The sequence below is a fragment of the Asparagus officinalis genome, chromosome 3, assembly GCF_001876935.1.
Source record: "Asparagus officinalis chromosome 3, Aspof.V1, whole genome shotgun sequence".
Lineage (NCBI taxonomy): Eukaryota > Viridiplantae > Streptophyta > Magnoliopsida > Asparagales > Asparagaceae > Asparagus > Asparagus officinalis.
This window is the reverse complement of record NC_033796.1, coordinates 5,063,434-5,077,571: the sequence shown is the minus strand read 5'-3', so window position 1 is coordinate 5,077,571 and position 14,138 is coordinate 5,063,434. Positions and strand designations below refer to the sequence as shown.

The 14,138-nt window shown below is 37.8% G+C and overlaps 1 pseudogene; it reads right to left on the bottom strand.

The window, feature by feature from the left end:
• LOC109832737 lies at positions 6,370-13,273 on the bottom strand (annotated as a pseudogene).

Sequence of the window (14,138 nt, the reverse complement as noted above, 5' to 3'; positions counted from 1 at the left end):
AAGCCATTATAATTTCAAGTGCGTCCCTCAATTTGTTTGTTTCTCCTAATTTCGCACTTTAATCTAACTACTAGAGAATTAAATAGGCATATTCTGTTAAGAGCGTAAGTTCATATTTATGAATTTATATAGCTCTAAGAAAATACCGAACAATTTAAGTGTTTGATTTATACAATTGAAATTTGCATCTCTTCAATTTGCGGCTTCCTCCTGCCTTACAAATGATTCAGCCTGGTGGGAACTCAGACATGATGTGAAACCAATATCATAGAGCTGAATTAACGAGTTTTTTTATGGTTTGACGATGAATTAAAGAAAGAAAACCAGTTTGAAGGCACAAGTGGCAAAAAAACGAAAAAAAAAAACAAAGGATACAACTTCTATTTTGTTTGTACCCCCATTGAATTCAATATTTTTATATCAGTCATTACTTTTAAGAGTAGTGTTATAGGGAATCCAAAATAGATGACCCTAAGTGCGACAGGTGAGGTGTCGCCTCCTTATCCAGTAATGCAATGTTCATCACTGGACAGAGAGACAACACCTCACATGTCGCACTCAGGGTCCTCTATTTTAGGGTCCCGAGTCATTTTTCTACTTTAACAAGCTACAACTAAATGAATTAATAGTTTTTTTTGAGACGCTAGAATCAAGAATCAGTATATTCTTTCGAGAAGAATCCATAATGAAGCGAGTAGCTTACTCATAATTTGTTTTGAATGCTGGACCATTTTGACCATTTATTTTCTTGGTTCAAGGGAGGAACAATTTACACCGGTTTACTTGTGACAGTGGTCTCCTATTTACTTGGTTTATGAGCACATAGTGAAAATAGTAGTTAATATTGAAAGAGTTTTGCTATAGAGACCTAAAATATGGGACCAACAGGAGGGGCAGGTGAGGTGTCCCCCTCCTATTGCATAATAAGCTGGGCATCATCAATGATGACCAGCTCATTATGCAATAAGAGGGGGACACATCACCTGCCCTCCTGTTGGTCCCATGTTTTGGGTCCTTGAGGAATTTTTTATATTGAAAACATGTGATTATCAATTGGCAAATACGTCACATATCTTATGCATGAAAGAAATTAAAGTAGGCCTTTAGTCATAGTGAACTATTGTTTCCTACTGATAAATGTGTGCAACTATTTAGATTTTTCAGTTGTCATGTGTGCATCTAAATTTTGTACATACAAAGCCAACAAATAAGTTTAATCATTAAAAACAATACAAAGTTGCTGCGCCTATTTATGTTTATTTTATTTGCGACATCGGTTTATTTTACTTTGTTTTATTTTGAGTGCTGCTACGGGGACCCAAAATATGGGACCAATGGAGGGGACAGGTGAGGTGTCCCCTCCCTATTGCATAATGAGTTGGCCATGCCAACTCATTATGCAATAGGGAGGGGACACATCATCTGTCCCCTCCCTTGGTCCCATATTTTGAGTCCCCGTAGCAGCACTCTCTCCTAAAAATAAACCAAACACAAGAAAGAAAAAAAAAACCCTCAAGGACCCAAAATATGGGACCAATAGGAGGGGACAAGTGAGGTGTCCCCCTCCTATTGGATAATGAGTTAGCCATCATTAATGATGGCTAACTCATTATCCAATCGGAGAGGGACATCTCACTTGTCCCCTCTATTGTTTTCATATTTTGGGTCCTTGAGGAATTTTTTCCTTGGGCACTCTATAAGAGAGGAGAGAGATAGCGGGCCGGGCCGGGCCGGCCCGGCCCGGCCTGGTAACAACGGTCAGATTGGCCCTTTGACCGTTTTGCCCTCAAAAACGGTCAAAAAACGGCTATTTTGTGAGGTTATTTTGGTCATTTGCCTAGGGGGCTGGTTCTATAAATAGAGGGGGGTTTTCATTTGTTTTCTTCACACCAAAAACTCATCTCTTCTCTCTTATACTCTTATACTCTCTCTTATACTCTTATACTCTCTTATTTATACATTCTAATCCTTTCATCAAATGGCTTCCGGATCTGATTATGAAGAGCAAAACATTTCTCCTGATCCTGAAATGAGTCCTCCTACTATGAGTCCTCCTACCGAAATTAATCCCGAATCCGGTGGTGACGAATCTGCACCAAGAGCTCCTAAACGGCCAATATCCGATATGTGGAATTTTTACGAGAAGATCGACGTCACCAAGGATGAACACGGTAGGATCCTCACCCAGAAAGCTAAGTGTGCTTTGTGCCGCAAGATTTTTCAAGCTCATCATAAGAGCGGCACCAACCACCTCAAACGCCATTTAGATAAACACAACAAAGGCCAGACTCCTCAAGGTGATATCCGGCAATCTATGATTTCTCAATCCTCCTCTTCTGGTAGTCTCGGTAGTTGGAACTATGACGCTGCCAGAGCCAGGAAATGCGTAATCAGGTTTATCATTCTTAAAAACATTCCTTTTAAATTAGTAGAAGATGATGAATTTGAAGATATGTTTAGAGATGGTTTTTATCATGCATTTAAAAAAATTTCTCGTCAAACCTGTCAACGTGATATTTTAAAATATTATCAGCAAGAATAAGAAAAAATAATTTCTTATTTTAAAAATTTAAACTGTAAATTTTCTTTAACTTCTGATATTTGGACATCTAGAGCACAAACTGGATATTTATGTATCACAGCACACTGGATTGATGAAAATTGGCAAATGTTTAAAAGAGTTGTTTCTTTTATTGCAATAGAAGAGTCACATACTGGTGCTAATGTTGCAAATTTAATAATTGAAGAACTTATGAAATTAGAAATTTCAGAAAGAATATTTTCTCTTTCACTAGATAATGCAAGTAATAACAATGTAGCTGTTGATTTTATCAGATCATCTTTATCATTGCCATGTCATGGTGATCTTTTTCATATTAGGTGCATCTGTCATATTTTAAATTTAATTGTTCAAAGTGCATTTACTGAAATTAAACCCATGATAGAAAAGGTTAGAACAGTTGCTTACATGCATAGTACTTCTGAACAAAGACTTAAAAGATGGAAACAATTTTGTAAAAGAAAAAATGTAAAGCCTAGACTAATTCCAAAAGATGTTGACCATAGGTGGAATTCCACCTATGCAATGTTAAGTGTAGCAATAGAATATAAAGACATTATATCTGATTTTATAAACTATTATGCTTCTAGTTCTAGTTCTGGTAGCACTTATGGAATAACTGAAGATGAATGGATAGTTATATGTAATTTAAATAAAATGTTACAAGTTTTTTATGATGCTACAATGTTATTATCTGGCTGTTATTATCCAACCATTACTTTAGCTGCTTTACAAATTTTAAATATTCAAAATTTTTTTGATAAATATCGTTTGGATGCTACTTTTGGACCTATGGTTTTTGAAATGGAGAGCAAATTTAATAAGTACTTTAGGCCTATTCCTCATATTTTTGGTTTGGGGGTTCTTATTGATCCATGCTTGAAGGATATTGGCCTTCGAAGTTTGTTACAGTCATTGTATGGTGGACAGGTTATAGACTTAGATGATGGAACCACCCTGAATGCTACTACTCATCATTTACTTATTAGAAATTATTTTCAAACTTTATATGATGAGTATGCAGCTAGACATGGTGTAGCTGCACAACAGTCTGCAGCTTCGGTTTCTTCGAGCTCATCCCGAGCCCGAGGTAAAAGTGTAAGTTTTGATAGGTATGCAATGGTAGCCGAGCTAACTGGTGGATCTGGACTTGGATCGTCATCATCGGAGGTTTCTGAAATAGATGAATATTTTTCTGCTTCTTTAGTTAGATGTCAAGGAAATGCTTTAGATATTTTGCAATGGTGGAAAGTATATGGATCAGTTTCATATCCTATACTTTCCACCATGGTTCGTGACTTACTAACAGTGCAGGTTTCGACGGTAGCTTCGGAATCCGCCTTCAGCACAGCACGATCATAGGACATGCTTGGATCCGTATACTGTACAAGCGGTGATGTGCTTACAAGATTGGTGGAGGTACGAGAAGCGAACGCAAGGCATCGATCGGATGGCTGGAATTGAAGATAAATTTGAAGAATTGGGACTAGCAGATAGATATAAAGAATAGATTGTAGTTTTTATATCTTAGCTTACAATTTGTAAAGAATTATTTTGGAAATAATTGCAAATGATAGTGATATAGGTGAGTAGGTGCCAACCTAGTTGGGATTTACTTATCTATTGTGATGCGATTAATTCCAAAATAAATTTGTACTTGTAATTTGTAATTGATTTATTAATTATTAATAAAGGATTTGTTTTTATCATTTTTTATTTGTAATTTATGTCATTTTAAGTAATTAATAAAATTATTGTTTTTATTATTTTTCTTATCTTTTTTTATAATTTATAATTTAAATAACATTAAAAAATTTTGGAAAAAAAAATTAAAAAAAAATCACCCGGCCCGGCCCGGACCCCGACCCGGGCCCGGGCCCGGGGCCGGCCCGGATGGACAGCCCTACCCAAGACTCATTCTATCCATATTGCAGCCTCTTTTTTTTGTTTTAAATAACTCGGTCCGAAATTAAATTCAAGACTGTGAAAACCATATTAGAACCTTCAGCCGTCCGGATCACCCGCGGTGGGAGTAATTTGTTATTATCACTGTTATTATCATTATTGTGAAGTCCACCGGGACTTCAATTGTTGTTGCAAGATGTGCAAGAGCAACACCAAACTGCCTCCCGCAATTCCTGGTCGCGGTATATGGTGGCAGGTTCTGGGGTAGCTACTTTCATGTGAGGTTTTCTACATCGTTTTTGTTTATATATGTTTTTACTTTTATTTTTATTTACTTTTTAAGTGGCGGAAGGTCCTAAATATTTCTTGATCGCAGGGAATTGGTATTTTGGTAGATTGTTTGGAGCAGCAAGTACATCCTTGAGCTTGTGGCTTCGTCCTTCCTACTTAATTAGCCTAAGAAAATGCTTCGGGTAGGGAAACGAATTGCACAAGAATACAACAAATTAGAGCGAAAACTACATTTATTTGAAGGAAACGTGAGGGAACCCCGCGGTCTGAAACGAAATGAAGGCAAATAGTATTTAAAAATAAAAGAAACGCAGGATGCCGCGTCCCTAAAAGTCACTCAGCGGCTTGTATTTTGTTTGTACCTCCTGTTGTGCGCAGCGGAAATTTCGGCAGAGTTTCTGGTGCACAATAAGAGAGAAAGATCGATAAGAATTCTTGTTTCTCAAAGGGAACAAGAATCTGAAAGCCTAATATCCCATCAAAGTGGGATATTTGCTCTTCCTCTCGTCAGCTCTAGGACTGCGCGTCGAGGGATCCTAAAAACTATTACAATGACCACAAACTCAAACAATCAATTTTTACGTGGTTCGGCAAACTGCCTACGTCCACGGGGCAAGGAGGGGGGGTCTACTATTATAGAGAAAAAGAATACAATGGGTTTACAACTCTCACAATCTAAACCCTCAAATAGGCTCCTTGCTTTTCTTCACAAGAAAAGGTCAGCCTCCAAATACTTTTTCTCTCTTCACAAAACCCTAGGATTTTCTCTGCTGCAGCTGTTTTTCTTCTCTGCCTTTGCGTCTGCTACAGCCGCCAAAAGAAACCCTCTGCCTCTGCTCCTTCGCACCTTTTACCAAGCCCGAAACCCTAGGAGAGAACCAACAGATATTTATAAGCTTCTACCGGGTATTCGGGTGAGCCTTCTATTGTCCGCTGGGTCTTCATCTCTTCACGCGGTTTGGGTTATCCCTTCACTTCTTGTTCACGTGAAGTGGCCCCCACAAAGCAACAAAAATGCGTTCACAATTCTCCACCTCGGCGAAGCTTTCCCAAAACTGAGCCGACACCGACCAAACCAAATGTCTCACTTGTTGTGTCCAATACACCGTGAAACAATTCACGACAACAGACGGTTTGGGTTATCCCTTCACTTCTTGTTCACGTGAAGTGGCCCCCACAAAGCAACAAAAATGCGTTCACACCTCCAACAAAATTCACCATCTGACGACTCTATAAGATCAAAAACTCAAGTGCAGAAGATGAAAATATAGAAGAAGAAGAAGAAGAGAACAACAGAACATGGTTGAATCCACAACATTTAGCTAAAATTCAGCGGAAGACGGTTGCAATGGACAAAACACTGGGATTTTCACATAAGGTATAACGGAAACCGATGGATTAGCGGAAATACAGAATACATCATTCAAAACACAAATGCACAGAGGGGGAGGATGAACCTTATGAGATTAATTTCATCTCAGCACGCTGAAGCTTCAAATACATCACCATAAGTTTAAGAGTAGTATTTAGAGGCGTTAAAAAAAGAAATACATAATTTAATTAACAGTAATAAAATGGAAATCAATGCTATGACATACGAGCAAGGTACCGAATGAGGTGATGCAAAATGACACAGTTCGTTTATATTCTGATTCGGTTGAAGTCAAATTACAAAAGAGATCCTTCGAACAGGATGAACTCTTTCTCATTAGATACAGGCCCTGACTTCATCTGTTTTTTGATGTGGAAATATACCATGGGCTTTTGCCCTAGTGTTCCAGATCTTAAGCAAGATCAATAATCAACAATATGCAACTCAATTATACACAATTTAATGGGTTCCAATAATCTTTCATGCCTTTTCTTCTGATAGCAGCGGTCTGTTAGAAGCAAATCTCTTTAGACTGAGACCAGAAATCCTACTCAAAAGTCGCCACTTTATTCCCTGGAAAACAGACACCATTACGATGAAATAACAGTAAAATGTCCAATTTTCAGTAGCATGAAGAAAAAAGAAAAAGAGGGTCAATCATATAAAAGATACAGAGAAAAACTGTATATCTCCACTTTCACTTTCGGAAACCATCTGTAAGTTGGCTTAAAGAACACTAAATTCATATAAAATAAATATGTAGACTCATGCATTTGGTTTAGCTAATTGTTCAAAGGAAAGGAGGACGAGCTACAGTCTCAACTGTATACGGCATAATAACCGCTTACACCAACCCCCCGAAAAAAAACCGATCTATAAGGAAAAGTCATCTACCTTGTGTTTTTTGTGACCTTTGGAAGAAGAATCAGAAAGAAATGATTTCAAATGCTTGCATAGCTCTTTGGGTTTCTCAAGATTGACAGCATGCCCTGCTTTCTTAATGATCACAAACTGGGAATTCTCCTCCAAATGCCTGCAAAATAGTGTTAAGAAATGACATCCTAAAGAACTACTTATACTTCCATTTCTACAATGTACCTCCTCAATCTGTAACCGAGTTCCAAAGAAAACACTTGATCATGTTCTCCCCAGATTATCAAGGTTGGCTGCATGAAGAGAGAGCAACATTCAAAAGCTTGGCCCAAGAAACAATGACGCTCTACTCTGCCGTATGAGAATGAAATCATGGTGAAGTACGCAACAATACAAGGGCCTTATGCATTTTACAAATTGCTTTCTTGTGTATTGCATATCTCACCATCAGCCCATCAGGTTGGTGCGAAGCAGGTTTGAGTAAACCCCAGATTTCATATAAGAGTAGTTGAAAGGTTGTAGGATCACCTGAGAAATCTTAGGAAGCTCTGAAAGTTTCCTATCTTTGATCAATGTGTTGATCAATTCAGTTTTCTCTTGCACATAATCAGTACACATGACCTGTCATACGATACAAAACAAACCATGAAAATAACTATAAATAATGTCATGGTCCTAAGTGTAATGATTAACCGGACAACAATCACATTTCACATGCTATAACGTAAAAGTATTTTTATTTCTAAAAGTATGAGAAAGTGAAACCTTTTGGCTGTTGATGTTGGATACTCATCCTTCGTTGCATAATATGGCCGATGTCATGGTCCTAACTATGATGATTAACCATACAGTTAATCACATTTCACTAGTCAACAACAACATTTCAATTTCTAAATTATGGCAAAATGATAACTTGGGTTCGACTCCTGAGTACTTTTAGTTTTCTGCAAAAAGTGACAGAACAATATAATAGAGCAGAGAGATGAGTGCTTCAGGAGGGATCTGATCCCAATTTTTTCCCATGACTTTCTTACATAGCAAATACCATATGATCTTACTCAACAACTGTTTATCCTAAAGATCACAAATTTTGAAATTTTCTTCAATGTCCGCATAAAGATTCTCCAAATGACCACCTCTAAATAATTAATTTACAAGCAATTGCTTTATGGTTTCAAAGAATTCATATATGGTGATTTTTTCCTCATGTATATAGTTTCCAACAAGCAGACTGTGAAAGTCTTGGATAGGTATGAAGCCCTTAGGTGTGAAAGTCTATTCTTTAGTTGTGTGTGAACCGCTTAAGGGTGAAGCCTATTCTTTCGTTGGGTGTGAACCCCTTATAGCGAAGCTTTTTCTTTTTTGGGTGCCAAGCCCTTGAGTGTGCAGCCTGTAAGTCTAAATCCTCTCTTTTTTCTTTCTTTAAGTTCTCCCGCTTTCGATGCACATCATTATTATTTTTAACTTGGATCTGTACTCCATAGCGGATCAATGTTGATAGGTAAAAAGTTGTGGTCATTGTGATGATAATGATACACCGTGCAGCTCTCTTTCGTCTTGCAATGCAACATAAACGGTCACACTTAAAATGATAATTTGCTTAGAACACTTTTATTATTTTCTTGTTATTTACATATCTTTAGCACTTAGTCACTTCATGCACTAAAATTAGGTAACATTGGTATAATCTCGACGCACTTGAACTTGTTATTTACATCCCTATACAAGTTTCCGAAAGTATTAATATCATAGCCAACCTCATCATTTGAAAACGAAGAATTTTTTGAAAGAGACCGGATTTTGGAAAATAATTAGCAAAAATGACATTTTTGCTAAATTATTAGTCAAATCGACCTCTTTTTGGCCATTTCATCAACACTGGCCAAAAAGAGTCGACTTTGCAAAGTATCCTCTTTAACATACACGGGATTAGTAGTCCTGTGTAATTAGCTAACGCTAATAAAGAGATTAAACTACTTCCACAACCCCCCTCCACCTCCTCCTTCCTTAGCCCCGTCGGCAACCTCCGCGTCTTCACCCAGCAGTGGGCCTCGCTCCCCCAGACCCCCATCACGATCCTCATTGCCATCATCCACTGCGTCACCAACGACTCATCCTGGTTCGTCCAGCTCATCGTCGCCCACCTCACTAAGCACAGCTTCGCCGTCACCACCCTTAACCACCTCGACCATGGCTTCTTCGACTGCCTACCCGCCCACACCCCCGACATCAACCTAGTAATCTCCAACTGCGTCTTGCACTTCGACTCCGCAGGCAATAATTACGATCCAGCCCTTCCCGCATTCATCTACGCAGCTCGCTGGGCGGGACAATCATGTTGTTGATTCACCTGAGGAAGGAGGGGAGGAAGGGTGATTGGTGCTTAACGAGTTGATGTGTGGGATCGCATTGTCGATAATTTAGGACATCAGAATACACGGGATTGGTAGTCTCATGTATTATGGACTTAATTTAAGTCATAATTAGCAAATGCATATTACACAGGACTACACTATTAGTCTCGTATATTTTAAAGAGGATATTTTGTAAAATCGTCCTCATTCTGACAAGCGTTGATGACGTGGCCAAAAAGAGATTAATTTTGCTAATTATTTCGTAGAAGGGTCGATTTTGCTAATTATTTTCCAAAAATGGTCTTTTCAAAAAAAATCTTTGAAAATATTCGATGGTTTCTCATGTTGTTTTGAGCAGAATCAATCAGCTGAAGCCAACCAGCAGTAACTCTAGCCTTATCTAGCAATTCAATTGGATTAATTAACCAAAGAAGGCTACTTATAAAGTTGGAACATGGTTAGGATATCATGACAGTAATGGCCCTAACTTTTTCTAGATTTGTTTAGTGTGAAGGCCAACTTATATTATACATTGCCTATTTGCATGCAACATAGATCTCACAACATATTCTGTAGTATACTTCTCCATCCTGATTTTGGCATGTACATCTCTTTAGGACACAACATGCATATTCACCCTTGTTAACGCTTAAATATTTCCCCTTTAAAAATATGCATGATATATAATATGATTTCTCCTATCCCAAAAATACAAGTGTTCTGTAGACTATCCACTCCTGATAATTCTAAAATTCTCCGTACAAGTAACAATCTGTAACAAGTTTAACATATAGGCAATCTAGAGTTGCAAATAAAAAACGCAATTAAGCGAATAGATTTACAAGGGATGTGTAGAATGAGGGTTTTGATATTTAATACTTCCTATTGACTCAATAATTATAGCAAGCATTGCCATAGGAGGAGTGGAGGAAATTTTCCTACTTAAATATGCTAGGGCAGTAAATATTTAGGATTAATGACCTATTGAGAGATTCTTACTCAAGACCAAGGTTTTAAATATCGGTTATCAGCGATTTATCGAACGGCCAAAATCCTTATTGGATAGCGAAAATCGGAGATATATCGGAGATATATCAGAGATAAGTAGTATTTATCGAATGATATACCGTACGATGTATATATATAATATGATACCCCAAATTGTAATCTAACCATACTCCCCTCTTTCATTCTCTCAACCTTTACTAAATAACTAGAAAAAAAACCAACTAAATAGTGAATATTATTTATTGCTACAACTTCAGAAGTTGTGTTGAGGGCGTGGTGTCAATGGAGAGTCCAACTCGAACTGTCGAAGTCATAGTTGATGATGGCATCGATGGAGAAAGCTCAGCATCGATGGGAGCTCATGTCGGTCAACGTCATCAAGTCGATCAGTTGATGATGGCGTTGATGGAGAGAGCACAGCATCGGTCGAAGTCGTCAAGTCGATGAAGTTGACGTCGATGAGAGAGCATCGTCGAATAGTCGAAGTCGATAGCGTTGAGGTCAGTGGAGTCCGAAAAAGAGCGGAGGCGAGCATCGAAGTAGATGGAGGCAAGCATCAAGGTTGACGGAGTCCAAAGAGTAACGGAGATCAGAGGATTAGGGCAGTGGGCACATACGCACAAATGAGGGGAGAGAGAATGGAGGATTAGGGCTACAGAATCGGGTTTAAGTTTTATTGTAAAGAACGGGTAGGGTCAGGTTTCAAATTCACTAAAAAACTGCTCATTATCCAAAATCACAACCCAATAATGTGGCCCTATAATTTCGATTTTAAGAGCTACTAATATCGGCCAATAAACATCTTTATCGCTGCATTATCGCCGATAAACCCCAAAAAACAATAATCGATTTAAATTCTAACTTATCCTATCGGAAAACTCGCAAAATTGATAATTTGAGGATAATATCGAATTATCGGTCGATATTTAAAACCTTGCTCAAGACATGACAGAAGATTGCCCAAGAGGGCCAAGACAAAGTGTTTCACCACACATTACTTGTGTCAAAGTGCAGTACCGTACGAGGATGTAACAATGACCACCTCTTGTATCAATGGGGATCACTTCTTAAATTCGCAAGAGCTATGTCCAAAATCCATCAGGTTCCTCTAAGACCCACATTACTTGGTGAAGCATTAGTATAATGATGCCCATCACCTAATAGAGACAAGCATAAACAAAACCCCCCCCCCCCCAAAAAAAAAAAAAAAGAACCACAAAAAAAAGAAGTGAATAATCCCATGTAGAACATGAACAGGAGGGGTTTTGATATATATAACTATTAGTTTTACCCAAACTTAGTATTATGACTCGTAAAAATCATGTTAAAAAGTTTACCACATAATGATTTTCATAGTTGTAACTTGTATATTGCTTCCACTCTAAAAGTTATACTACAATTTAGAAATACTATTAGAATGATAATTTAAAAACCTTACCTATTTGGAACTCATTGCAATCAATAAGAGGGAGAGAGAAGAAGAAGTAGGTTAAAATCAATAAATCATTCTATCTACTAAAACAAACCCCTTGGTTGCCACTTGGCAACTTCTTAGAGTTCCAATTTTATTTTGTTACCAACTAAAATAAATAAATAAACAATATGACAATAATAGTAATATAAAAAGTCAATCATAAAAAATTGACTATCGAGTTTGAATTTCTCTATATTAAATATTAATTGATTTTTCCAAAACATTAAACATATGCTCTTCTTCTCTCTCCTCTCATTAAGTTCCAAGTAATAAGTTTTGTATATACTATTTTAACAATATTTCTAATGTATAATATAATTTTTAAGAAAATCAATATACAACAATCAAAATCATAATATTGCAATATAATTATTACAACAATGTTGTAACACTAAGATCATGCAACACACATGAAAAATCTAGTAGATAATAATTTAATATCTAGAAGTTCAAAAGTGAACTATCTAAGAATTTATCAAGTGGCAATCAAGTGGTTTACTTTAATATATAGTATAAATATAAATTGTGAACTCAAAAATACATTTAAATAATAGTTAATATACTCGAACAAGAGTAGTTTTCAAGTTGATAAGTACTAACTTGAGTCGAGATGCCAAAAAATGAGGCATGTACACCTCTATTCTAGCCTCCTTTCTCCACCAAATTTAGAGTTAATTTTATCTTCTTTTTATATGATAGGTAAAAACCCATACAACAACGACAACACAACAACAAATTCATTATCAATTTGGGGTCAGCTATATGAATCATATTCTTTCACTTTCTATTGAGGGTTATCTCCCGTAACTGCAAGTTAACCGTTACATGTAGAAAGCCATCCATAAAGAAGGGGACCTATGAGAAGGAAAATATCAGTACATTACTGCAAACCATGTCCAAGTGTCAAATTATATCGCATGGAAAAAATTTCATGCATAAAAGACAACGGGACACTATCATCACACTAAGAAGCTAGTCCATGCATTAACTACAAGCCATGGGCCAAGTATGGAGTCCAAATCATGAGATCAATCATTCATATTTTCATGCCCATCAGGAACATGGAATGAAATAAGTGCTATGTTAATCAATTCAAAACATAAATGACCAGATGCACAATTAATAAGCAGGAACAGTTTACTCACACGTATATAATCCGTAAGAATGCATGATGGCACACCACATAATGGCCTCTCATGGGTCAGCCTCACGAGCTGTCGCAGTTTATCCGGTGTCTGCGGAGCAGCAGACTAGCTGCCTCCGCCAGATCAGAAACCACAAACATTCCAGACTGTAGATCTCGCTCCTCAATGCAGACCCCAGCGCTAATTAGCACCACGTGGTCCACTGCCTCAGGGTACATCACCGCTATCCTATATGCCACGAATCCCCCCATAACTAACCCCAACTACTCCAACGAGTGGGTCACCCGAATCGACGCCGCCATAATGGTTGCTGCCTGTGAATGATTTGGGATTATTTAAAGATTTGTCATTTGCCATTATCCCAAATTAATTCGCAATCAGAGTACATTTTGGAATTGGCATTTTCATAATACACCCTCAAATACTGTTTTGCGGAGCCACTAACAGAAATTAGGGTAAATTTCAGAGGAAAGAAAGTCCTCCACAATGATTTGCACAGAGCCAGCATGAACTTTAGAGAGCAGAGATAACTTCCTTAAATTTTGGAAAGCATCAGAAAAGTCCATCACTATGAACCTTCAAAAAGTTACGCAAACGAAAACATTCCCATAATAAGATGCCATGCATCCGCCCCCCCCCCCCCCCTACTATCGTCTCCTTTTGCCGGAAAAGCCTACAAAGGAATTTTCTCCGCATTTAGATTGAATTATCAAGGATTCATCGTGTTCTCCAAACTCCAAGCTCATGGGATCTCTCAAATTCTTAAACGTCAGGTGGGTTTTGTGCAAATCACTCCAAAGTTAGGGGGTTTTATGAACTTAAGCTAGAAATTAGATTATTTTGACTCTTTAAACTATATTATTAGTTAGCATACTTAACTAAAACGACAAAATTGACGTTCTGTCTGCAAAAATACTTGTTATAAAATTATAAAAATTCGTTAAAAAAATTGAAAATTTCGGACCTGAAAAGATTCGGAACGATCAGGCTGAGGCGAGAAGGAACCACCAAAGAAGAGGAGATCAGGGACGTAGACGTTGAACCCCGACCTCATCAGCGGCCCCAGGTACGGGGCCCACTGCCACGTGGCGTTGGCGCCAAATCCGTGGAGGAGGAGGAGGGAGGGGACCGCGGGGTCGGGCGACCGCGGGACCCA